Raw genomic sequence first — 25796 nt, 5'->3', positions numbered from 1 at the left:
AAACTATTCTAAATAACAGCAAGAAAGAAACATTCATATCATTTTCTTGCCAGGTATAATATGAACAGAAATAAGTTTTTAGATATGCATTTAATCCTGATATTAACAGGCATGGAAATTGATTTTTTCTGTCTTAATACGATTTGATGAACAATATTTTTGGTTAATCCCTGATGGGAATAAATGAATAAAGTTGGTTTCCAAGCCTTGAACACGCAACATATAATTTGACGTACGACAACATGGATTTTCTAAATCCAAGCCACACATTCACATTATTTGACCTTGTCACTTATTAATAGACATTGTAAACGCTAAGCGAAATGGAAATCATATACGTTTGAATGCATTAGGTGAGTATGAAGGGATCATTGGAATCTGTGGTAGAAGAACAGCTTTATTTTGAAATATATCGTTCAAAATAGTAATTTCAAAAACATTATCCATGATTGTTTTTATGACCAATATAAGCAAGCTCCTGGATATTTTACTCTGGAATCTTTTAAATATTTCAATATTGCACTTGCTTGCAATGGCTAAGAGTCGAATGCCATGTGTTCAAATAGACTTGATGGTGGCTTTTTATGTCGTCATTTTTTCGCAATACTTAAGTGGGACTGGCGACCTGTTAACCAATGAACGTTACGGAGTAGGCTGTAGAGTTGCTCAAGCTTGGTCTAGATGTGCTTCTACCAAGTTGATGTTCGATTCTATTCTTGGTGTGATGTTTCCTCTTATTAGTGCCTAACATGAGTGACTTTATTTTGTTTTGTTTGGTTTGCCTTTATTCTCAACAATTTCTGTAATGGTTTAAAATGTAACAGCTTTTGTTCCAAGCAGCTTGGAGTTAGAATGAAAGAGCTTTTGTTCCAAGATGCACTGGCAGGATGGTATTGTCGTCAGTGTAGGTCGCAGTTATTGTGTCCTCATTAGTTTGAAGATCGGCAGTGTTAACAGTACAATACCAGTCCCTGTACGCTGCCCTGTGGCACACCTGAGTGTACTTCGTGTACAGCAGAATATTCATCATTGCACTTTAAAATGAAAGTTTGATTGAGGTAGGATAAGAGTATGTAGTAATATGTAATATTTATTTTAAGTTTGCATATCAGTCCATTATTCCAGATTTTGTCAAGGGCTTGACTTGAATACGAAAGGCAGCAAAGCAGTGGATTTCATTTTCCAGACATCTACTGGTAACGTCTACAGAAGGCATTAAAAAAAATCCATTACCAATTTTTGGCAGCTTTACCAATTACTGGTAGGTAGGATCTTTTTCACCTATATTACCCGAAGACAAACCTCACAAACAAAAAAATTACGATCAACAACAAAAATTCACTTACTTAACACGATGCTAGAGCCATCGCAAACAGAACCTCTTAAATTCCAAAACGCGTCGGTTGACTTTGTCCAGAGTTCCTGTCCATCAAGAGCAATTCCTCGTCGAGTCGCACCTAAAACAACATCGCTTACATTACTCCAAATGGGAAACACGATCCTTTTTTTTTATCTCGAATTCGATTAGCACGACGTAAATTTCATTATCTTAGATCCTCGCCCATTCATCTTCGCTCGGGGTTACGACGACCTCTTACAATTTTTGGGCACGGTGCCAGGACATCGCGCGACTGATAGCGAAGGGGGTTAGTACGAGTCCGAGGGGCGGGGGCGGGTGGACGTACGGTTTCGAAAAAAGGTCGGTTTTAGACTTGGCCTTTCGCCCCCCTACTGTCGCCCACTCGCCTTTGCCTTTTCCTTTCGACCTTCGATCCGGTTTTTTCTCACCCTTCCCCGTCACCCGTTCCGTTCGTGGAACGGCACCTACACGCGCCCCGGCTTGAAATGACGCCGGTTATCAATCATTTCGCGCCGTTATTATCAATCAGTCGGTTCCCGAACCGTGAGACGTTACGCTGCCATTTTTTTACCCGATCGATTTCATCTCTAACTATGTGGGAAAATAAGGATATAATGGTTCTGGCTTTTTCGGCTTTCTCTCGTACAATGGGACGTCCTGATTTTTTTATTTTAGTTACAGGGAAGGTTAGGGGTCGATGGAGATTTACTATAGAATAATGGGCGTCGCTATATTGTCGGTTTACTCTATTTGACCATCAATCCAAGGCAAGAACCAAGTGATGGTGGAAAAACTTACCAAATAAAAGAAGCTATAAAACGCACCAGCTTGATTAACGAAGCATTCCAATTAAAACATGTCCCAAATGTTTAGGAAATGGTTGCACTGCTACCGATAACATCCGAAATATTTGGAAAACTTCCAAATAACCCCAAAGCGTTTGGAAAAAGGTTAATCATATATAGAAAAGATTTAATGCCTGTATATCAGATTGGCCTTATGAGCAAACATTTTAAAATTGACCAGGTACAGAGAGAGAAGAAGAGAAAAAGGTTATTGAGCTATATCCTTGGACGTAGCTCAAGTCTTCGATAAAGTTTGTTGTTTTTTAAAACTCCTACATCTTAACCATATTTCTTAGATTTAAACAATAAGTTTACTCAACCGTAAGAGAAACAAAAGTAGGTATACCACAAGACAATGTATAGTGTTCTTTACCCACTCTATATATCAACATACAACAAATAGAAACAATTATTACGGTTACAGAGTTTCCCATGACGCTGCAATACTTGCCATTGGTGACAATAGCGAAGAAACAATCAGAAAACTGCAACTTGCAGGTAATAATATAAATATGTGGACCTAGACGTGCAGAATAATAGTCAAAGAGTGTATCATGTCAATAAGTGTATATTAACCTACAACCAAACTGTTCATATACCAATAAATATGAATGATAACATTATCCCATACAGTAACAATGTTAAGTAACTTGATACAAAAAATGTATTAGTTATTTGAAAGAAAATCTAAATTGTCCTATTTTGTGCTTATGTTAATCTATTCTTGCTGTACAACCAACTACTAATATTAATGAAGCTTGAAGAGGTCTTGTATTGGTGGCAGAAAACCTAAAAATGCTATTATTATCAATTAATATATATCAGAGATTATAGAATATTTTTATTAAGAAAATTATACAACCTCTAGTTTTTAAATTATGTAATGAAAATTGTATTCTCAAAATATGAGTGAATTCCAGTTTACGACACGTCTCTTAGAAACTGTAAACTCTAATTAAATTTTACATGGATTTTTGATTATTTCGCCTCATAGTAAATCAATTTTTGAAAGTGTCATCTTTATCCGAGAGCTAAAAAAATGTAGCAATTTTTTCATATATGTAGTTGTGAAAATTTGCGATTTTTGTGCCATTTTCAAATTTCTTGCCCTAATTTCTGTTTCAATAATCGCAGGCTAATGAGTAATTAATATCAGGATGAAAAGGAATTTTACGCTGAATCGAACGGTAGTATAATAAATTTCATACAACCTTTACTTTTTAGGTATACGGTGAAAAGTGTATTTTAGAAAAAATATGGATTTCTGTTTATGTCCCATATCTTAAAAAATATTAATTCTAAAGCAATTTAATATGAATATTTACATATTTCATCCCAAAATATCTACAGTGTGAGAATTTCTTTGCCCGAGAAATATTTTTTTTTATAGATTTTCCATGAATAGTTATGAAAATTTGCGATTTTTTGTCATTTTCGAGTTTATTGTTGTCATTTCCGATCATATACTTGCAGGTTAAAGAAAATTACAAGAATTTTATACTGAATTGGGTGGGGGTATAATAATTTTTTAAACATTTAGTTTTTAAGTTATACATTGAAAAGTGTATTTTTCAAAATTATGTTGATTTCTTATTTCTTCAATATTTAATGTGACATATCTTAAGTAAAGTAAAGTATAGTCATGTATACATTTTAGAGCAATTTAAAATACATTTTCGTTTCTTTCACCTCAAAATACATGTATTTTGAAATGTTTATTTTTATCCCAAAAGTTAAAAAATGCTTACACTTTTTCCATGTATGTGGTCGTCAAAATTTGCGATATTTTGCCATTTTCAATGTATTTGCTGTCATATCCATTTAAATAGTCGCAAGTTAATGAAAATATCAGGGGTTATAAAAAATTTTACGCTTAATCAAATAGTAGTTTAGTAAAATTTATTTATCATTTACCTTTTAAGTTATATAATGGAAAATGAAAACTATTGTTTGTGCCATTATTTTGAAAATATGAATAGATATCTATTCATCCAACGTATTCTCAAAATTATAAATTCTAATAAAATTTAACGTGGATCTTCGATTCTATTAAGTCATAAATCATATATTTTAAAAATTTAATCTTTCAGGCATCTTTATCTCAGAGATATTGCGATTTTATGCCATTTTCTTTTTTTTGCTTAATCTCTACTATCTCATAGTCATAATAAGCAAGAGAATTTTCCAACCATGGTCTTCATATTTTAGTTTGTGAGGAATAAATTTCATGTTCTTTTATATAACTTTGAGTAGGGAAACATCATGTTAGACAAAAACAAAGCACATTAGAACCAATATAAAACAACTATACTGGTTAGTATGAAGATACTCTCAACTTGATCTAAAGTCAAAGATGTTGATTTATAATACAATCATAAAGCCAATTTGGACCTATGGGGTGCAAATATGGGGTTGCACTAAAAATTCATATCAACTAGTCATCCTATGCTGTCAAAACAAGGTTCTTCGGTTGATTACTAATGCCTATAGCTACGTAACCAACAAAGAACTACACGATGACCTGAAAATCAAATGGATTTGCGAAATTATCCAAGATTTTGTCTTGAAAAACGATAGAAGATTACTAAATCATACTGATGTGGAAACAACACAACTGCTGGACAGTGCGCAAGATGTCAGGAGATTGAAGCGAACCAAATCATACGAGCTTGTTATAAAGTCTATACCTTTAGATACCTTTTTATATTATATTATATTATACCTTTTTTAAGTTAGAAAATGTTCTTGCTCAAAGTTTTTTTAGGATAGAATCCATAAATTGTCTGAAAGATGGGCAAGATATATAGAATCAAATGGCCAATACTTTGAATAAATAAATATTTCCATCTTCTTCATCGAAAAAAACCTGGCATGCAGTAAAGTAAAGAAAATACAACAACGTGAAGAAACAGATGTTCGATTACACCAGGTGTAAACACCTTCTGACGCCACCTTCATCGCCGCCCCCGCAGCTTCAGGTCATCGATTTCCTCATCGAAATACAATTCGTCTCATTATCCACGATAAAACCGCGTTGGGTCTGGGCTATTTTTACCTGCTGCCATTCCCGCTCTGTCTGAAAAGAATCCGACGTGCACTGACACTAAATACAACAAGTAAAAATAACTCAAAATTATACAATCCCCGATTCCGTATATCGTTAATGTAAATAAAGACAATTTGAATATCTCTTTTATCCTCGCCTTCGCCTTTATTTCGCGGCGTCGGGATTGAAAAATAGCGGGTCACGGTGTTTTGACGACGCTCACTTGTTTACGGTACTGGAAAAATCACGAACGACGTCATAGCTTGTCAGATTATCTTGAATTTTGTATCTGTTATTTTATAACTTGTATCGTGTATTTTGTACCTTCTATTGTACTTTGTATCTTGTATCTTCTATTTTGTATATTGTGTTCTGTACCTTATATTTTGTACATTGTATTTCATATCTTGTATTTTATATATTGTATTCTGTATATTGCATTCTGTACCTTATATTTTGTACATTGTATTTTATATCTTGTATTTTGTATCTTCTATTTTATAACTTGTATCTTGTATTTTCTATATTGTATTTTGTATATAATATTTTGTATATTGTATTCTGTACATTATAATCTGTACCTTATATTTTGTACATTGTATTTTATATCTTGTATTTTGTATCTTTTATTTTATAACTTGCATCTTGCGTTTTGTACCATGTATGTTGTGTCTTATATTTAGTATCTTGTATTTTGTATCTTGTATTTTGTAACTTGTAAATTGTATCTGTTGTTTTATTTCTTGTATGTTGTATCTTGTATTTTATATCTTGTATTCAGTATCTTGTATTTTCCGTCTTTTATTTTGTACCTTGTATATTGTATATCGTATTTTCTAGTTTGTATATTGTATTGTGTACTTTATATTTTGTATATTGTATTTTATATCTTGTATTTTGTATCTATTATTTTATAAATTGTGTCTTGTATTTTCTATCTTCTGTTTTGATTTTATATACTGTATTTTGTATATTATTCTGTACATTGCATTCGGTACTTTATATTTTGTACATTGTATTTTTTTTCTTGTATTTTGTATCTATTATTTTATAACTTGTATCTTGTATTTTGCACCTTGTATGTTGTGTCCTGTTTTTTCTATCCTGTACTTTGTATCTATTATTTAATAACTTGTATCTTGTAATTTGTACCATGTATGTTGTGTCTTGTATTTTGTATCTTGTATCTTGTATCTTGTATCTTGTATCTTGTATCTTGTATTTTGTATCTTGTATTTTGAATTTTGTACCTTGTATATTGTATTTTGTATCTTGTATGTAGTATCTTGCATTTTAAATGTTGTATTTTGTATCTGGTATATACACGAATTAAAACATTTTGTAGTTCGTATTTTAAATACATGCGAGATAGTAATTCGTAAATGGTATTTTGACTAAACCAAAGCATATATTTTACTAAGCTCCGTCAATGAGCTATTATGACTTTAGAGCATTCTACAGCTTACAACGTCTTCAAAAAAGGCATGAGCATTCATAAGGAATATACATTCAACAGTCTCTTAATTAAACGTTTGAATACCGCGGGTCTCCAGGTGTCGTCCCGACACTTTCCTAGCCGGGCGAACGCGGCCGAACGAAAAACGCGACGTATTCCGTCCCCCTTCGCCGTCCCTTTCTTTTTTTCTCCCTCGACGCGATTCCTACGTGCCCGGAATCCAGAAACTTTTTCATCTTCGCCGAGAACCTAATGCTTTCTACGTATTCCGAGAGCCGTGCCGCACGCCCTAAGCCCCGGATTTTGATAAAAGGGTGAAACGTAATCGACGACGGCGAGCGATATCGCGGCCCTGGATAAACAAAAGTAAAATGGCGGCTCGTTTTCTCCGGAACGGGGTGGCGGCAGGGGGTGGCGAGGGTAGGAGGAGGTTTGTATTTCGTTGCCGCGAAAGGTGATACGGCCTTTCCTCTACGGGGATCGATCCCCGAGACTACGCGGACGTTTTTGGGGTTCTCGCTAATATATTGAAAGTTTTGGTAACTTCATAACAGCTATTACTGTAGATTATCAGTAAATATTATGTTCTCACATAACATGATGTTGATGTGAGATGTATTTGAATTATTGTATACGATATATATATGATATTATATTGTACGACTAGTAACAACACGCTTTACGTTCGTCCATAAACCCAATCCAACGTTTATCGACTCAATTGTCTTCGTAACCTGATTGCTCGCGATATAGAGGTTCTCGGGCAAGACGGTCAATCCGTACAGTCGTGTAACGAGACGCCAGAAGGAAATCCACGAGGAAAAGGGCCAGGCAAAAACAAAACAACGTCGTCGTCCTCGTCTCCGTCCCGTCCGAAACGATGAACAAAAGAGAGCTTTCGGTCGTCGTGGAAACCACAATCAAAGACGGCGTCTTACAACGCCGTCGATTCAGTTGCAAAAGCTGAAAATACGGTTCGACCGGCACGGAGGGGTCGGTGGGGGCAGGGGATTTCGTCGACGGCCTTTGGGTGGCGAGACGTAGCCGGGGAAATCCTGGTCTTGAGGGCGACGACAAGAAATAACGTAGAATAACATGGTACTACATGCTGGTTGTGGCAGGTGAGAGAAATGGAACCACTACTGTCATCAATAGCTAAAATTTGTAATTTATTTCGCTCCCTTGGATGTTTTTCAATTAACTACATCATGCTTTAGATGTACATGCATAGTAAAATCTTAATTTACAAATTAATTTATTACTACTGTTCTACTGTACTTGGATTAATATATAAGAAAGACGAGTACGGGATTCATTCAAGTTCAAGTTCGTGTAGTTTGTAATTATAGATCAAAATATACCGCATTTCAAATAAGACAAGTTCAAACAATAAGAGATACAAACTACGATAGCTGGCATTGAAAAGAACGACACTGAAATAAAGATAAGAGAGCTGTATACGGTCCAACGAGATACAAAATAACACAACAATAACACAGAGATTTGTTTTTAAAATTAGGTCCAAGGTTTATTATTGGAGGGGACTTTAATCTCAAAGCCACGGCCTGGGGTTTTGGATCAATCACACCTAGAAAAGGAAACGAATTACTCGCGACAATAATTATTACAAATTGTAATTACGAGTATCGTTCAAGGCGCGAATCCACTTACTGGCTCATCGACAGTAATAAAGTGACAGACCTACTGGATTTTTATATTTCGAAAAGAAATAGAAGAGAAGCTTAATAATGAGATTCATTTTACAAACTGGGGCACGTTTTTGGCTTATAATACAAGAACCAATAAGTTTAAACTTAAGAGTCAGAAGTATAAACGATCTTCGGCAGCAAACTCGAAATATTATTCAATAAATCGGTCTGCTACAAAAGAAGTTACCTCGACATCCTACAAATTATGGAATCGATAAAAGAAAGACCAAAAAGCTAGAGGAGTGTGGCACAGCACCAGAAATGCTGTAGACAAAAAATGCCTAAATATCCATTCAGCAGTCTGCAGTCTACTTAATCCGGTTTTTACAGATATTAAAGATATAAAAAATATTTATATATTTAACGGTCGGCTTTGCTTATGAAAGCTATCTAGTATTATGTTCTGCACAACACATTTAATACGATTGCTAAGTGTATTTATGTTGAAATATATTTTAAAGTATTTGAATACATTAGCATCACGTGTTTGAAATATAAATAACGAATTAAAACTAATGAATAATCAAAATTAGATTTTTAGCACATATATAAAAATGTTTTAAAATTAAATATGTACATAATAATCGTTATAATAACTAAAAAAAGTAAATAGAAACCTTATTAACCATCTACTACACGTAGTTTATATTCTATTATATACACCTAATTTAGCTTAATACCTACCTAAGCCTTATTTAACTCATCTATTACACGTAATTTATATTCTATTATATACACCTAATTTAGCTTAATACCTACCTAAGCCTTATTTAACTCATCTAATACACGTAGTTTATATTCTACTATATACACCTAATTTAGCTTAATACCTACTTAAGCCTATTTATCTATTTACAATATTATTTTAACTACTACCAACTGAACAGTTTGAAGTCAGTGCCAAGCCCAAACAAAACAAAAATAATAAAATATTTTTGTGATATATACACAAAATTAAATTAAGAAGAAAAATCTAATGTGTTGCATCGACTTCAAAGTCATCCATAGGTATTAAGCTAAATTGTGTGTACATAGTTGAATAAACAATACGTGCAGTAGATAGGTTAAATAAAGTTTTTGTTTATTTTTGTTTAGTTATTACAACGATTATTATGTACATATTTTATTTTAAAACGTTTTTTTTTGGCTCAAAAATCTAAGGGTGATTATTTTTTACATTTTAGTGAGTTCCTTATTTATTTTTTCATGTCGGTTTTTTTTTGTTAAAAATATTTTGGAATTATATTTCATATGCCAAATATGTACTTCTGAATGTTAAATAAGTATGAAAATAGATTGATGATTATATCTCTATCAAAACAACATCGTTTTCCGACATAGTATCGCAATGTTGCTAGAAGTTATACTAATTATTATAATATATAATTATTTTAAAGTGAACAAATGCTCAGAATATATATAGGCATCGAACAAAAGAAGAATTTCGTTAATACTTCCTACACAGATGTTTCCATTCCACTTCAACATCGACCCGCTGTTACTGAAAAACCCTATATAATAATAAACATAATAAAATCTCAAATTAACAAAAAAACGTTCCCAAAATATACCTCGCAACCCACAGTCGGTAAAATATTAAGAAACATTCAAATATTTGAAAGGTATATATTAAACCTCAACAAAATAAATAACAATCGTAATTACAATTTTCAAATTCTCTTTGTACGGCGGGCACTAAACCAAAAAATCAGCTTTGTTTAATGTCGGGGCCCTTTTTAACCGACTTCAGGAAGGAGCAGGTTCTATGGACACTATTTTTTTTAAATGTATTTTTTATGTTTGCCGATTCTCCGTCAATGGTGGACCGATTTTCAAAATTATTTTTTTCTTCGAAAGGGTACACTTCCGAGGTGGTCCTATTGGAATCAAGTCACGATCTGATGGGGGAAGTGGGGGACTTGAGGAGGAGAATCGAGGAAAGCCCTTATATTTCAAGGGCAAGTATGTACAAATTTTCACATATTTTTTTATATAAAATAATCAGATATTGGTGTATAATGTTATTGCTGAACAGATGTGATGGAAAATTGGAAGTCGTTCAGTGCAAAAGCCATTCATTTTTCGTTTTAAACATTAACCCTATCATATGAGAAGTTAGAAATATTGCAGGCAACTGCTTCTACGGTGTAATGGTTCAAGCGTTCAGTTAACGCGCGGAGGTCGCAGGTTCGATTCCAGGTGGTGGCAACAACTTTTTGTTATTTTTCTAGCTCGGTTAGAGCATTTGTCAAATCGCCTCAGTAGAGGACCCCAGAGCCTGAAGCATTCCTCATTTACAATCATCGTTCCTTTATTCCTATTTTTCCTCATACGGACTGCACCTTTACTTGGCATACCCATTGTAATACTTAATAAAATATCTGCATAATTTTTTGAGTAAATATCTAACACTAAAAGGGTAGAAATTAAAATATTTGTAACAAAAAACTGACTCCAAAATATAATCAAGCAACTCACTAAAAACTAATGAATAATCAAATTTAGATTTTTAACACACACATAAAAACGTTTTAAAATTAAATATGTACATAATAATCGTTATAATAACTAAATAAAAGTAAATAGAAACCTTATCTAACTCATCTACTACAATTATTTTATATTCTACTATATACACCCAATTTAGCTTAATACCTACCTAAGCCTATTTATCTATTTACAATATTATTTTAACTACTACTATCTGATCAGTTTGAAGTCAGTGCCAAGCCCAAACAAAACAAAAATAATAAAATATTTTTGTGATATATACACAAAATTAAATTAAGAAGAAAAATCTAATGTGTTGCATCGACTTCAAAGTCACCTATAGGTATTAAGCTAAATTGTATGTATATAGTTGAATAAACAATACGTGCAGTAGATAGGTTAAATAAGGTTTTTGTTTACTTATTACAACGATTATTATGTACATATTTTATTTTAAAACGTTTTTTTTTGTGTCAAAAATCTAAGGGTGATTATTTTTTACATTTTAGTGAGTTCCTTATTTATTTTTTCATGTCGGTTTATTTTTTTTGTTAAAAATATTTTGGAATTATATTTCATATGCCAGATGTGTATCTGCATTTCAATTACTGTAGCATGGTTAGGCTGGCATACGGCTTCTGAATGTTGAATAAGTATGAAAATAGATTGATGATTATATCTCTATCAAAACAACATCGTTTTGCGACATAGTATCGCAATGTTGCTAGAAGTTATACCAATTATTATAATATATAATTATTTTAAAGTGAATAAATGCTCAGAATATATATAGGCATCGAACAAATGAAGAATTTCGTTAATACCTCCTACACAGAAGTTTTCATTCCACTTCAACATCGACCCGCTGTTACTGAAAACCCCTATATAATAATAAACATAATAAAACCTCAAATTAACAAAAAAACGTTCCCAAAATATACCTCGCAATCCACAGTCGGTAACACTCAAATATTTGAAAGATATAGATTAAAATACAGCAAAATAAATAACAATCGTAATTACGATTTTTCAATTCTCTTTGTACGGCGGGCACCAAACAAAATCAGTATTGTTCAACATCGGGGCCCTTTTTTCCTCCAAAACGTTGACGCCGAGGCCTTTGTAGCCTTTAAAGGAGGCTTCGAATTTCGCGATATTGATTTTCTCGCAGAGCGTCAGGTTAGTCGGGCCCCCGTTCCCCATAGACATTATTAGCAATTCTAAAGCAATTTAACTAATTTTGAAGGACGCGTAACTTTGTCGCAATTAGGAAGATTTTAAATGGAGCGAGAGAGACGTGAAGCTCAGGAGAATCAATCATTGTTTTGTCTCTCGATCCGAATCTTTCGGGGCCATTATTAATATAGAATAGGGTAGGAAGGATCCGGTAACTAATGGGGTGCCGGGTTTGATGTTTCTTAAGGTTGTTATTAATTCCATTTTGCTTTGTTATCTCGTCAATTTTTTGACGTATTTATACAGTGGGATTAATAACAGAACGGTTTATTTTGTAGGCTGTCACATGAAACGTTTACTGTTACGAAAGCAAACGAGCATGTCTGCAATTTTTTTTTCATACCTCGGTCGAAAGTACGTCCTTTCATCCCTATTAACGAGGAAGAAAATTAAACATTTACTTCCTGTCAGAAATACACCCGCGCCTTCTATAACGGCGGGAGGAAAGAATTTCTTATGCGTATTTATACTCTTAACTAGGGACTATTTGTTCTGTTGCTACAAGAAATTGTTTACCGATGTCATTAACGTTGCTACCTCTAACCTTAAAAATAATCATCAATGTTGTTGTAATCATCAAATTTTCATGCAGAAGCGCGATTGCTAATAAATACAGATACGTTGCTGAATAAGTCTATTAATCAGTCATCTAATCAGTTACTAGAACAGGAACGGGATTTTGGACCACCCCTTTTGCCAGTAAAATGCAGTCGAGGGGTAAGTATTTTTACTGTTAAGTACTAAGTTGCTGTTCATACACTGTCAGGTAATATAGATACTAAAGAGTGTAAAGATGCTTCATAGGTCATTCTAAATTCCAGATATTGCTTTTAAAATAATACAACTTTTAAAAGCATATAATAAAATCATGGACGACTTATTATTTCAATTTGTGTATTTATTTGAGACATGGATATTTCCGAATGTGACATTGTATCACTCAGATGATAAAAAAATTAGTAAATAAACAATTGAATTACAAAGGTTAACGTTGGAATATCATTTGATTAGGCTTTGTTAGTTATAAGATTTAGTAATAATTCATTGCAGATTTATTGTTCTTTATACTAGATACAGGAATGGTTTTGTTACTAACGCAGACTTAGTGTTTTCGTCTAGCTCTAAGGGTGGTTATGATGGAGAAATATACCATAATATGTTTTTGCTCTGGTTTGAAAATCAGCTCTTAAATAACTTGGAGGAACCGTTAGTTATTGTTATTGACAATATCGTAGCATAATGTACCGAGGGAAAAGTTTGCCAAAGTGAATCGACAAAAGCTATAATTTAGGAATGGTTTGAAGTACATAAAGTAAATTTTGAAGAAATAATGCTAAAATGGGAACTATTTTAAATTGTTACTCGGTAAATATAAGATAAATATCATTGACACATCAGATACATTGAAGAAGAAATTGACAAGTAGTGGAATCGTGAATAACTGTTAGATAGATTGGAGATTAACAGCTTAGTTGTTCACATGAATAGCGATTCTAAAAGTGAAAGTGTGAATGAAACTTTAGATAGGGTGAAGAGAATGGAAATAACTAAAGGTGAGTATATTATTAGTATACAATAACTTTAGGAAATCGTATTCTAGAGTGTGTGCATATATATGTGTGTAATTGTTTAGAATATACATGAGCATTTGGTTAAACTGTATGAGTAGAGAATAAATACTAACTCTTCTGCAGATATGGTAATTGCTTTAGGGGGAATGCAGAGATTAAATCTATTTTTATCAAGAAAAGTATATGTAAAATGTAACAAGTAAAAGAATAATCTAAGGAATACAGTGGTATCAAAACAACTTTACAAGAAAACACGAAGGAAACAAAAGCCCAACGTAAAATGTATATAAGCTCTCAGCTTATTGTCCAAGCATAGTTCCATGTTCTTCTATGATCATTTGAAGTATATGGAATGACCTACAGAAATAGAAACATAGAAATCTCACAACGGTGGCTGTGAGCCGTGTGAAATACGGCATTGTGTACCAATAATTCGCAGTGTATATCAAGAGACATAGAAATCATAGTTGCAGACCGGCGTAATGAAAGCAATTATTGAAAGATCTGGGATTTGATCTAATAACTAGAGGAATCTTGCAAGATTTCCAAAAAAGTATTTCAAGTTAATAACATTTATATTTCATTATGCTATTTTTTTGACCAAACCTCTTTCATAGTACTAAAGAAACGGTGTCACAGAAGTAATAAATATTATTCCACAGCATCGATCTGAAATCAAAACCAAACAAATAGAAACTTAAATGATGAAAAATATTGCTCTTCATATCATATCATTATTATACCTCCTGTTTACAATTGACCTACTGACCTCAATAAACACTCGTCATCATCTCACGAGGATACAGTATCGGCCACAAGAAACCTCCAACTCCCTTTCAACAATATCCATTTTGTGGTTGAAAACATGATAATCAAGGCGAATGAAACAAAATCTACTGACGTAACATTCACCCCGAGTGGAAGGACTTATCTCCCAGTAAATATTAATAACCACGAACTCCACAAGAAAAAACGCTAAACATAGATCAGGAAATGTATTTGAATTGACACATAACTTGCAAACTTGAAAAATGCATATATTAACAAGGCGTAAACAACTTGGACTTAAACTTATCCAGATGCATTAGTTGATAGGGCGTAAATCAAAATAATCTGATAACTACAATTCGAGCTGATTAAAAGACAAAGACAAACAGAATAGCTTTTAGAATAACATAACAATAACATAGCGTTTTAGAATATTAAATAATGCAAGTTCTAGTGTACAAGTTTTATATATCAGATCATTTACCGAAGTAATCCTATATATATATCATTATATAATGTAAATTACATCAAATATTTATAACCTATTGAACAGATTAGAGAATTACTTCGTAGAATTAAAAAGTGTTGTTGGCTGATTGTGGAAATATATCATAAATATCAGAATAAGTATTATTAGCTACACATTTTTGGCCAAAAAAAATTTATACATCTTTCAGACATATTAATATTTTTTTGTTTAAAAAATACTGATATTGAATAAATAATATATATAATCTGGGTCATATTAAAATATTTCAAAACAATATTAACATAATAAAAACATATATTTCGTATAGAACCATATATCTTCAGAGAACGCAGGCACAAGTCCGCAGAAATCTGAATAAATCAAAACCGCATTAACATAAACCCAAAAATATTCATATGCCAAAAATAAAAAAGCCGATATATGTTTACGAATGACACACTGAAACTGTGTTCACGCATTTGCATATATTGGACGCGTGAAAAAATCTTTAGCATCATCTTCCTTGGCGTCAATATAAGCTGTGCAGTCATTTGTGAAGCTTTTCTGGATTTCAACAACGATTGTTATCATTGGCCGTCATCATTTGTTCGAAAAATTGCTCGATTTTGTTGCGTTTGCCATGTTAATATTTTAGAGTCATAAATGACAAGGTCAGGGACATCAAAATACTTTCAATTTACTTTAAAAAAGTCCTGGGTAGTTGGAGATCATCACTATCAACCTTAAATTGATAAAAATGAGCAAAGTTTTGAAAATGGAAACCGGAATCATACGTAATATATACTAGCAGTAACCGAAACAAAAACAGGTATTTTTGATAACTTGACAACGACTTCACCGATCTCATTAATCTTTTTTTAGTTTTGTAATACTTTATAAAACAAAATTGAAATATTAAAAAACAGACGTGTATTTGGCGCAGTGGTATAGGCGAGAGGACGGTCCTCCTAGTGTTGCGAGAGTCACGGGTTCGAATCCTGCTGGGGCATGGTCGTAAATTTATGTTTGTCATTGCTTAATATTTGTGTTTGTCCTACGTAGGAGTGTAAAATCCGACAAGAAAAATAATCCCAGTCACGCCCATAACCAGGCTGGGTAAGACCGGATATCTTCTGGGATGATTTCTAAAGTTGGTCACTCGCCAGTCGCTAGGCTTAATGCTGAGGGCCGTAGTTTGGAGCCCATGTTAAACTGTGGTCTGTAGTTGTATCCACATAAACCCTCATTGGTAAAAGTAGACTTTAACATATGAAAAGTACACAGTCCATTGTATCTGAACGTTTGAGTGCGTTCGTTAGTAAGTTTTCATAAATAAATAAATTTTTTAAATAAATGTATTCTTTTAATTGTTTATTTCAATTCGAATTGACTCTTTCTAGCTCAGACATATGTACTCAGTTATATTTAATGAAACAATATAAAACAACTTAACATCTTAAATAAAGAAAAATAAAGATGAACATAAGTATTAACAAGTACTATACAATATATTGCACAATAAATAATGCAAATAAGCCCGCGCGTACTTTCGCTAATGCATTGTGGCTTTAGTTTCTGGTTCATAAAATAGTTATAATATATATCTACAGTTGCAACCATAAAGTTATTATCTTTGTTTTATCACAATTTAAGGAATATGGTAAATCAAATATAATACGACAATAATCATACGACGATTCAAAGAAATAATAAAATAGATTAGAATAAAATAGATAACGATAAATGGATAAATTAACTTGGACTGGTAAGTGCAATCCCATTATATAATTAAAAAGAAGCGGCAATAACTTCTAGTTCCTTTACATTATCGATCAAACCTTTAAACATTATAAACGACCCAAAATTAAAAGACCTAAGATATTCAAGTACCATAGATATTCGGAACGATTTATGATCTCTTTGAATGATACATGTTTTCGCGTTTAAGGACAACAAATATCGACAAGATATAAACAAATAAAACTCATTTTGGCACTAGTACTAGTGATCTATTTCGATTCAAATCGTTAGTAAGTAATTTTCGTGGAAAATATTCAACAAAACGATTCTGAACATTTTTCACAAGCCCCAAGGTGGTATGACCCCTTAAAAACGATATATATTTAGATTGGCATGAACACTGGTTCCTTTACTACCATTTATTCGAAAATAAATCGGTATAATTAATTTACAACGGTACTAATACAAATCAAACCAAAAAAAGTACGTTAATCATAAAGCAAATGTAATTATTAAAGTCCGTTGTCTTGGATTGATACTAATCTGTGACGACAAACGACTCATTATCAAGCAGCGGACGTTAATCGTGCGTAAATGCGTATTTTACGATACCAGTTAGCGAATCAGAACGATGGGCGGCGAGTTTTATGAACCGAGAACATATTTACCTAGTTACATAAGCCGCTGGTGATCAAAGAAACGTATAAACTACACGCTACATGTTGGTTATAAAAAGAAAATGCGGCCGACGTAAAAAAACTCATCAATGAATCGGAGTACGAAGCCAGGATAGGTAATGTATGAGAATATACGGTTGTTTTTTTTTAAATCTGGCGCAAAAAGTGAAGGTATTTCCCATTGCGAATGTCTAGCATAAAGCTGTGCCGCCATTACAATAAAAATATGAGAGAAAAGTGTTTATCCCTTGAACAAACCAACGATGACATAACTATTGTAATAATTTCAGTGTTACTTAGTGTATCAGAATCAAAACTAATGATAAAAATCGTATTATTCATTAATTGGTCATATTTTAATATACCATCATCAAACACAAGTTTAAATTTATATTATTACATAATGGAAATAATTAGGCTTCATCAGATATTGCCCATTCAGTACATACGAGGGAAACTTACAACAATAGTAATGTAGTTATACAGAAAAATGCTGAGTTGAGATTTTAAAGTTTTCATGTTCCAAATCGACAACAAAGAAAGGGATGAACATTGGCCCACAAAAGGGGCAAATCGACCAACGAGGAGAACAATTTAAACTAAATTTTAGTTGAGATAAAAAAAACGCTGAGTACAGAAGAAAGGAGAACTTGGATATCAATACATGAAATATGAAAGCCTCTGTCTAACTATAGTCTTATCGTAGCTAATATGACAGACAAGTACAAAGCCCTTGACTGCCTTATACTGTTTTCAGTTTACTTCTTGTATAATCATTTAAATTTTTATCCTGTAAAATTAATTGATATGAGTGAAGAGCAAGAAGAACGATTTCACTAGGACATAAAAGATATGGTGGTATGATGATTGGTTATCATTATTGGTCAGTTAACAAAGAATAACAAGATACATCATATTAGAGACGAAGATAAAGGAAACATCTTCACATGCAAGGCACAGTGGTAAAAGAAGTAGAAAAATAATAAGAAGCAGCTTTTTAAATTCCTATATATCACATTTCCTGTTCTTGAGATATATAATCGATGTCCTAATAAAAGGGAATTATGAGTGATAAACAAACTGATATCAAATAAGGTTTCAGCATCCAAAAATACACGATATTTAGATAAAAGGTCTTATTGCATGCGCGTAGTAAGCTAAACAAATATAGGCTTTTTCGAGGCACTTTTAGTTTAAATAGAGTACATTCTTCAATAAGGCCTCCTGCTCTAAATTAGAAAAGGCTTTTCAAAATAAACAATGGTAAACTTATAGTAAACTTAAGTGCTGTTTTATATCAGTTAATATCAAGTATAATAGTAACAGCAATATCTAGATAATAACTATCCTCTGATATACAATGTAGAATAAAATAATAACATTCATTTTTTACACAACAGTTTTCACCAAATCTAACTAACCATTTCGATACGAATCTCTGAACGTCTGGAGTAATAACCATAGAAAATCAATCAGAAATACCGGCCAAGCGTCATCACCTTTATTACGTCTCATTCTTTCGCTGGTTAACCGTTAGTGGTTGATGAGATATCCCTTCATCCATGGTAGTGAGGACGGGAAGTGTATTCAGACCGAAAAAATAAATTAGGAAATGTTTTCAGTTTATTGGCAATCGAGATTCGACAGAGCCTGGTCTTATTAGATAACTGAGCGGATGCCTTTGTATTAAATTTCATTAGCTGGTCACAAGATATTTTAAGAGAAAATGACGAGATCGATTTTTTGGTAGGGATGAGTTGTCTGTGTTGGTCAGGATATCCTCTATAAGGTCCTTTTTTCAATAAATAATTTTCAACTTTACCTAGAGAAGTACACTGTAAGAAATGACTAATTATATTGTATGCCGGCTTGGTGGCACAGCGGTAAAGGCGACAGGACGGTCGACCTATCTACCTAATCCTACTGGGGCATGGTCGTAAAATCTTTATTTGTGTATTCAACATAATTCCCTTCAAGGGTGATACACTGATTATAGTAGTACGATTTGCCCTTTACTTCAAAATAGGCCTCAGTTTCGGCGATCGCCTCTTCATTCGACGAACATTTCTTCCCAGCGATCATACTTTTGAGATTTGAGAACAGAAAATAGTCGCTGGGGGGCATATCTGGAGAATACGGTGGATGGGGAGCAATTTGAAGCCCAAGTGCATTGTCTTGGTGAAGCAGCACTCCTTTGTCTTCAAATGCGGCCGTTTTTCGACAATTTCGTACTTCAAACGGTCCAATAAAGCTATGTAATAGTCGCTGATGATGGTGCTTCCTTTTCCAAGGTAGTCAATGAAAATTATTCCATGAGCATCCCAAAATACAGACGCCATAACCTTGCCAGACGACTGTTGCGTTTTCCCAGGCTTTGGAGCAGGTTCATCATGTGCAGTCCACTCGCATGGCTATGGATTGGACGTCGGACTGAAATCATGGAGCCATGTTTCATCCAATGTCACATATCGACACAAAAACTCGTGTTTATTACGCTTGATCAGTGAGCTAGAGCGGCACACACTTTGCACAGAGCTTTCTCATACCCAAATATTCGTGAATGATATGATGTATACATTCAATCGATAGCTATAGAGTGTCTGCTATTTCAGTCATTTTCGATTTACGGTCATTCAAAATCATTTTATGGATTTTTTAAATGTTTTCGTTGGTAACAACATCTTTTTGGCATCCACTGCGTTCACAGTCTTCGATGCTCATTTTACCACGTTTAAACTTGGTATAACAATCCTAGATGGTTGGTTTCCTGGGGTAGTGTCCGGAACCTCGGCATCAATCCAATTTTTTTACTTCAACTGTATTTTTTCCTTTCAAAAAGCAATATTTTATCAACACGCGAAATTCCTTTTTATCCATTATTTTAACACTAACAAAGGTTGCTTCACTCAAAATGCTATAATTAACAAACTAATGACCCGACAGCTGTCAAATTTATACACACATCTTTTGAGGGTTAGTGCTAACTAAAAACCATATGGATTTAATTATAGTGGCGCCATCTATGTGTCAGGCCGACGGGGACTTTTCAATTCATATATTATAATTTATTATTAATCGGCTTTAGAGGGAGAATTTTTAGCTATATAATTTTTGTGAGTGAGATTTTAAGCTGTTGTGTTTATTCCTATTGCAATATATACTTTATTTAAGAAATATAGATAAAAGATAAAGACTACACCATATATATAAGAATACATGAATAATGTACTGAAAATATGCAGCAGTTAAAATGAAACTAACTACATAATTTACATAGATACAACACATAAGACAAATAGAACAAATTATGAATTACTAACAGTAAATTTGTAAAAATCTTAAAGCATTGATAAATATTACGGTTATATGATATTTTATTTTTTGAAATTTGTGTTAATTATTTCGATTACTTACTTTATAGACCCAATTTTTGAAAAATAAATAGTTAATTTAATGATTGTAATTAATTTCCTTTAATATACATATCTAAATTTTAGATAATAAATTACCTACTTGTGTTAATTCTTCCTTTAATATACATGTTAAAATCAATCAATTAATATACAAACATCTATTGTTTCATTTACAATTCCATATTTATTTTTATGAGGTCAAGGTAAAGAAAGATCATGCATGAAGTTGTTATAGTTCTCAAAATAATTTTCCTTATAACACTTTGTTATAATGTTCAGTGTTGTATTTTAACTTATCAATATTTTGTTGATAATTGAATTTTAATGGAATTAGATTTAATTGAATGTCATTTAAAAAGCTTAGGGAGTGTTATCTATTAAATACATTTGTCATTTTATAATCAAAATGCTGTTAAAACAAATTTTAGTAACATATCACTTCTATGTTTTTCTCTTTAGTCTGTTGTTAGATAAACATGATTAACATAATAAATTGCGGTCGAATTTCTACCACAGACGTTCGGTAGTATGTCTTTAATCTCGATATTATGTTATAAATTACATCAAAATGGTATTCAAAGAAATAAATCACTGAATTAGAAGATATAGTTACTCTGTCTCGTTTTACAATATTTAACCACATATCTCTAGTCTTTTCCTTCATTACAACGTCAATAAATAACTAGTTTGGTGTTTTACTGTCCAATTTTTACAGAACCGGGACGTCATACACAGTTTTGGTGCAAGAATATTCGAATAATATCCGAAATAACGTTTTCAAACAATCAGATCGGTTAAAACATCCAATTTTAATGGAGACCATTTCGCATCATCATCATCGAGAAGGTGATTAGGTCAAATGTAATTACTTTCCGATGTTAATGTAGCCAAAACGAGTCGCCAAATTATAAATAATGTAATTGTTACCAAACATGTTCAATGAAAAAAAAAATAACACTGTCTGCTTATTTCCTTTCAATTAATTACAATGACGGCCTTCTGGCATACCCATTAAACATGCCCAAACGTGGAGAACTATTATTATTAATTAATCGAATTAAATATTCCGTAATTGGTTTTGGTGGTACTTATCGTCAGTGTCTGTTCTACGAGTACAACGAAACTCTGATTAGTTTATCAGCTCGTTTCTTTTGATCTTTGGCACTGATATGAAAGTATACACTAAACATCATCGTGGTCCGGAGATTCGGCTACTTTGGGAACTGTTCGTATATTCGTCGGCGCAATCTACTCCCCGCAAGCCGAAATGGTTAAAGTCGATGTTGCCAAATTTACATTTTATTTACATAATATATTTAACAAGCTTTCTGATATTAACTTTTATATTTTGTTTAAAAAAAAAAGGCTATTTGCTTTATGGATGTATTTCGGCTACTTTCGGAACTGTTCGTATATTCGTCGGCGCAATCTACTCCCTGCAAGCCGAAATGGTTAGAAAAATAATATATTTAACAAGGCTTTCTGATATTAACTCTTATATTTTGTTTAAAAAAAAAGAGTAGATAGGTTTTTCTAGTATTTAGTACAATATATAGTATTGCCCATAGATTTGGCAACACTGCATGGTATTGCAAGCCAAGCGTTTCTCAAAATAAACGACGATGTACCGTATTGCTTTGATTAAATGTTGGGCATTTATTTGTTTAACTATTAAAGCGTTTGATATGTCATTTTTTTAACACTGGTGACGCGCGAATCTATTCAATCTACCGAACCACGATGATTTTTAATGTATCCTTGATATGATGCCGCTGGCGCTTAGACAGATCGGGGAAATTTTGATAGAATTAGTGATATCGAATAGTGATTTTCAATGTTGCGATGATCTAGATAAGTTTTATGACAGTTTTCACGAAAGGCATCTTGGTTTTTCATATTTAAAGACCTTTTTTTAATGACTTGAATGAATCAGAAGGTATTAAATAATTATACTCAGTCTTAATTTGGCATATTTTATTGATCTTGAATATAATCTTGAATCTTCTGCCATCCAGAAGCTTAAGTGCTCCATATCATTCGTTTAGTTTAGCCTTTGCGTTCCTATCTCGACCATCCATTGATTTTCTGATCTTAATAGAATCAAAATTAAGCCACTGTATGAATTAGAACCATTAAAATTCTGTTAAGATTGAAATATCCATCACAAAAACCAACCGACCAACTTACCGACCCAAGAACTGTAACTTTTTTTTAATCTGCATATTCAGTGTCATATTTAATGCCAATACAATCTACCGGACCACGATGATTTTTAATGTATCCTTGATTTGATCCCCCTGGCGCTTAGGCAGATCGGGGGAATCTTGATAGCATTAGTGATATCGAATAGTGATTTTCAATGTTGCGATGATCTAGATAAGTCATATGGCAGTTTTCACGAAAGGCATCTTGGTTTTCCATATTTAAAGACCTTTTTTTAATGACTTGAATGAATCAGAAGGTATTAAGTAATTATACTCAGTCTTAATTTGGCATATTTTACTGATCTTGAATATAATCTTGAATCTTCTGCCATCCAGAAGCTTAAGTGCTCCATATCATTCGTTTAGTTTAGCCTTTACGTTCCTATCTCGACCATCCATTGATTTTCTGATCTTAATAGAATCAAAATTAAGCCACTGTATGAATTAGAACCATTAAAATTCTGTTAAGATTGAAATATCCATCACAAAAACCAACCGACCAACTTACCGACCCAAGAACTGTAACTTTTTTTTAATTTACATGTTCAGTGTCATATTTAATGCTAATATAATCGATCGTTCATACAAACCTACTCGATTATTTTGCAAATAAACCTCAATTATGCCTCAATCGATGTCTCTATTCAAAATACTAATATGTTTACAAAAGAATACGCACGATAAGAACGAAACCTTCCACGTCTTTTTGCGCTGATATTCGAAATCAAAAAGCAAAACGTCAACACGACTTACCCGCTTTTATATCTAGTGGAAAATTTAACAACACCAATTTCAAGTACCCGTTGCCACAGCCGCGACAATCTCGTTGAGGTAATAACAGTTATTTATGAGGGAAAATTACTTAAAAATATAAATTATATCTTTTCAACAACCTATCCGCTATAATCGTAATTGTAAAAGCACTTAATGCTGATAAAAAATATACATATCAGTAACTCATTAGGTGTTTGATATCATCTAATAAAATGATAATATAGGCTGAAATTGTCTCTGGAATGATCTAGAAAACGTAAATACTAGCATAAAACTAAGGTAATATATCAAAAACAATGTTTATCACTATTTGGGTATTAATATATAGTGACTCTTACACTTGGTGGTGTATTTCTTTCTAGATGGTCAGCTTCTAGCCTCAGTTTTGATTATTTTTGTGTTGACAATAGTGTTGCCGTTTATTTAATCTATCATATGTTTTCAGAAAATTATTGCTATTTATTTGTTTATATTTTAATTGGCGACACAACAATTGCTAAACCATATAACTGTTAATTACGATGGCTTTGACGTTTCTCTAAATAAATTAACAATTTTTCATTTATAATTATTGTATTATTCAGTATCAACAGACAGTAAATATGGAAGGCTCTATTTAGCATTCCTTATTTATGGTAATGCTGCTTCGTTATATCCCAACAGTCAGTCTTGGTTTCGGCGATTTAAAAGTGATGGATTCGATGTAAGTGCCGAAATGGCCTGGAGGACCAAAAAGGTTCGAAACCATTGAACGTAAGAACTATTGGACGGAAACCCAGCACAAGTTGCCAAAGAATGTTCGGATAGCATAGCAGTTGAGGAATCATCTGTTTCCAAGCCTGTACACGCCAATTTACTGATAATTCTATTTCGTACAAAAATGATCAAAATACATACAATTATTTTATATAGTGCATCTTGTTTTCATAAACTGTGACAAGTTCGAACTTTCAAATAACGTTTAAAGGCATTTGTTCATACAAGTTGTGCTACTCATTCTAGAGCGTTATTTAATTTCCTTCCAACGTTGCCACTTGAACTACTTATCCGAGATACTACCGTAAAACTGATTCAAACAAAAATAGTGCATGCTCACTCATTCGAAAGTTTCCATGAAATTCATAGCGCAAATAACTCGACGCCTTCATGAATGGATTTAGACACCTCCACTCCCTTACGAGCCCCGTCCTCATGATCGATAAACCTCCCTAACTCACACCCAGTTACAATAAAAAGTAATTATTGAATAATTAAACCAGAAACATGTATCGCCGTAGACCATCCGGATTCGAATCGATTTCTTCGCCGATAAGAAATCTTTTTAATCAAGGAACTTTACTTGATATGCCTCAGACTGATTGAGTCGGTCTTTGTTATTAAGGTGATTGTACGGCGAAGAGAAAAAATTGGAACACGTTATTTTAGTCGAGGGTGAAACTCGAAATAATATTGGCAACGTCTTTAGAATCCTTTTGATACGTGCAGTATTGACAAGTTGTGCAATTAATAGTAATTTACCCTGAAAATAGCAAATTGGATATCTTACAATGTTTCCGATATACAATTTATTTAAAAATTAACGTATAGTCATAAATGTTATATTTTTGATGCTTCCTTGTTATCAAGGTGATTATACAGCAAAGAGAAGAAATCTGAAAACGTTGTTTCTGTCCAGGCTGAAACTAAAATAATATTGGCAACATCTTTAGGGTCTTTTCGGTACGTGCAGTGTTGACAAATTTTGCAGTTAACAGTAATTTTTCCGGAAAATAGGAAATTTGAAATCTTACGATGTTGCCGATATACAGTTTATCTGAAAATTAACGTATATTATGTTTTTGATTATTCTTTGTTATTAAGGTGATACAGTAAAGAGAAAAAAATTTGAAACAAATTAAATTTCTTAATTGTATTTTTTTCCGATGATGTTGCTATTATACAATTTATCTGAGAATTAACATATATCTACAAATATTATGTCTTTATTTTTAAGGTTATCGAACCGAAGAGCAAAATCGAAAAACGTTGTTGCAGTCCA

At 32.8% G+C, this 25796-nt stretch overlaps 1 protein-coding gene across 1 annotated transcript in view; it reads right to left on the bottom strand.

Annotated features, from left to right (window-relative positions):
* The window catches only part of 5-HT7 (5-hydroxytryptamine receptor 7), a 56872-nt gene that overhangs the window by 20116 nt on the left and 10960 nt on the right, over positions 1–25796 (bottom strand). Inside the window, exon 2 of the mRNA XM_076409167.1 lies at positions 1347–1457. The gene's annotated coding sequence lies outside the window, so the exon portion shown is untranslated. The remainder of the gene's footprint in view (positions 1–1346; positions 1458–25796) is intronic.

Source organism: Rhynchophorus ferrugineus, unplaced genomic scaffold (genome assembly GCF_030347505.1).
Source record: "Rhynchophorus ferrugineus isolate W39M unplaced genomic scaffold, kcgeb_rfMv2 rfM7, whole genome shotgun sequence".
Classification (NCBI taxonomy): Eukaryota; Metazoa; Arthropoda; class Insecta; order Coleoptera; family Curculionidae; genus Rhynchophorus; species Rhynchophorus ferrugineus.
The sequence above is the reverse complement of the archived record's forward strand: the minus strand, read 5'-3'. Positions and strand labels throughout refer to the sequence as shown.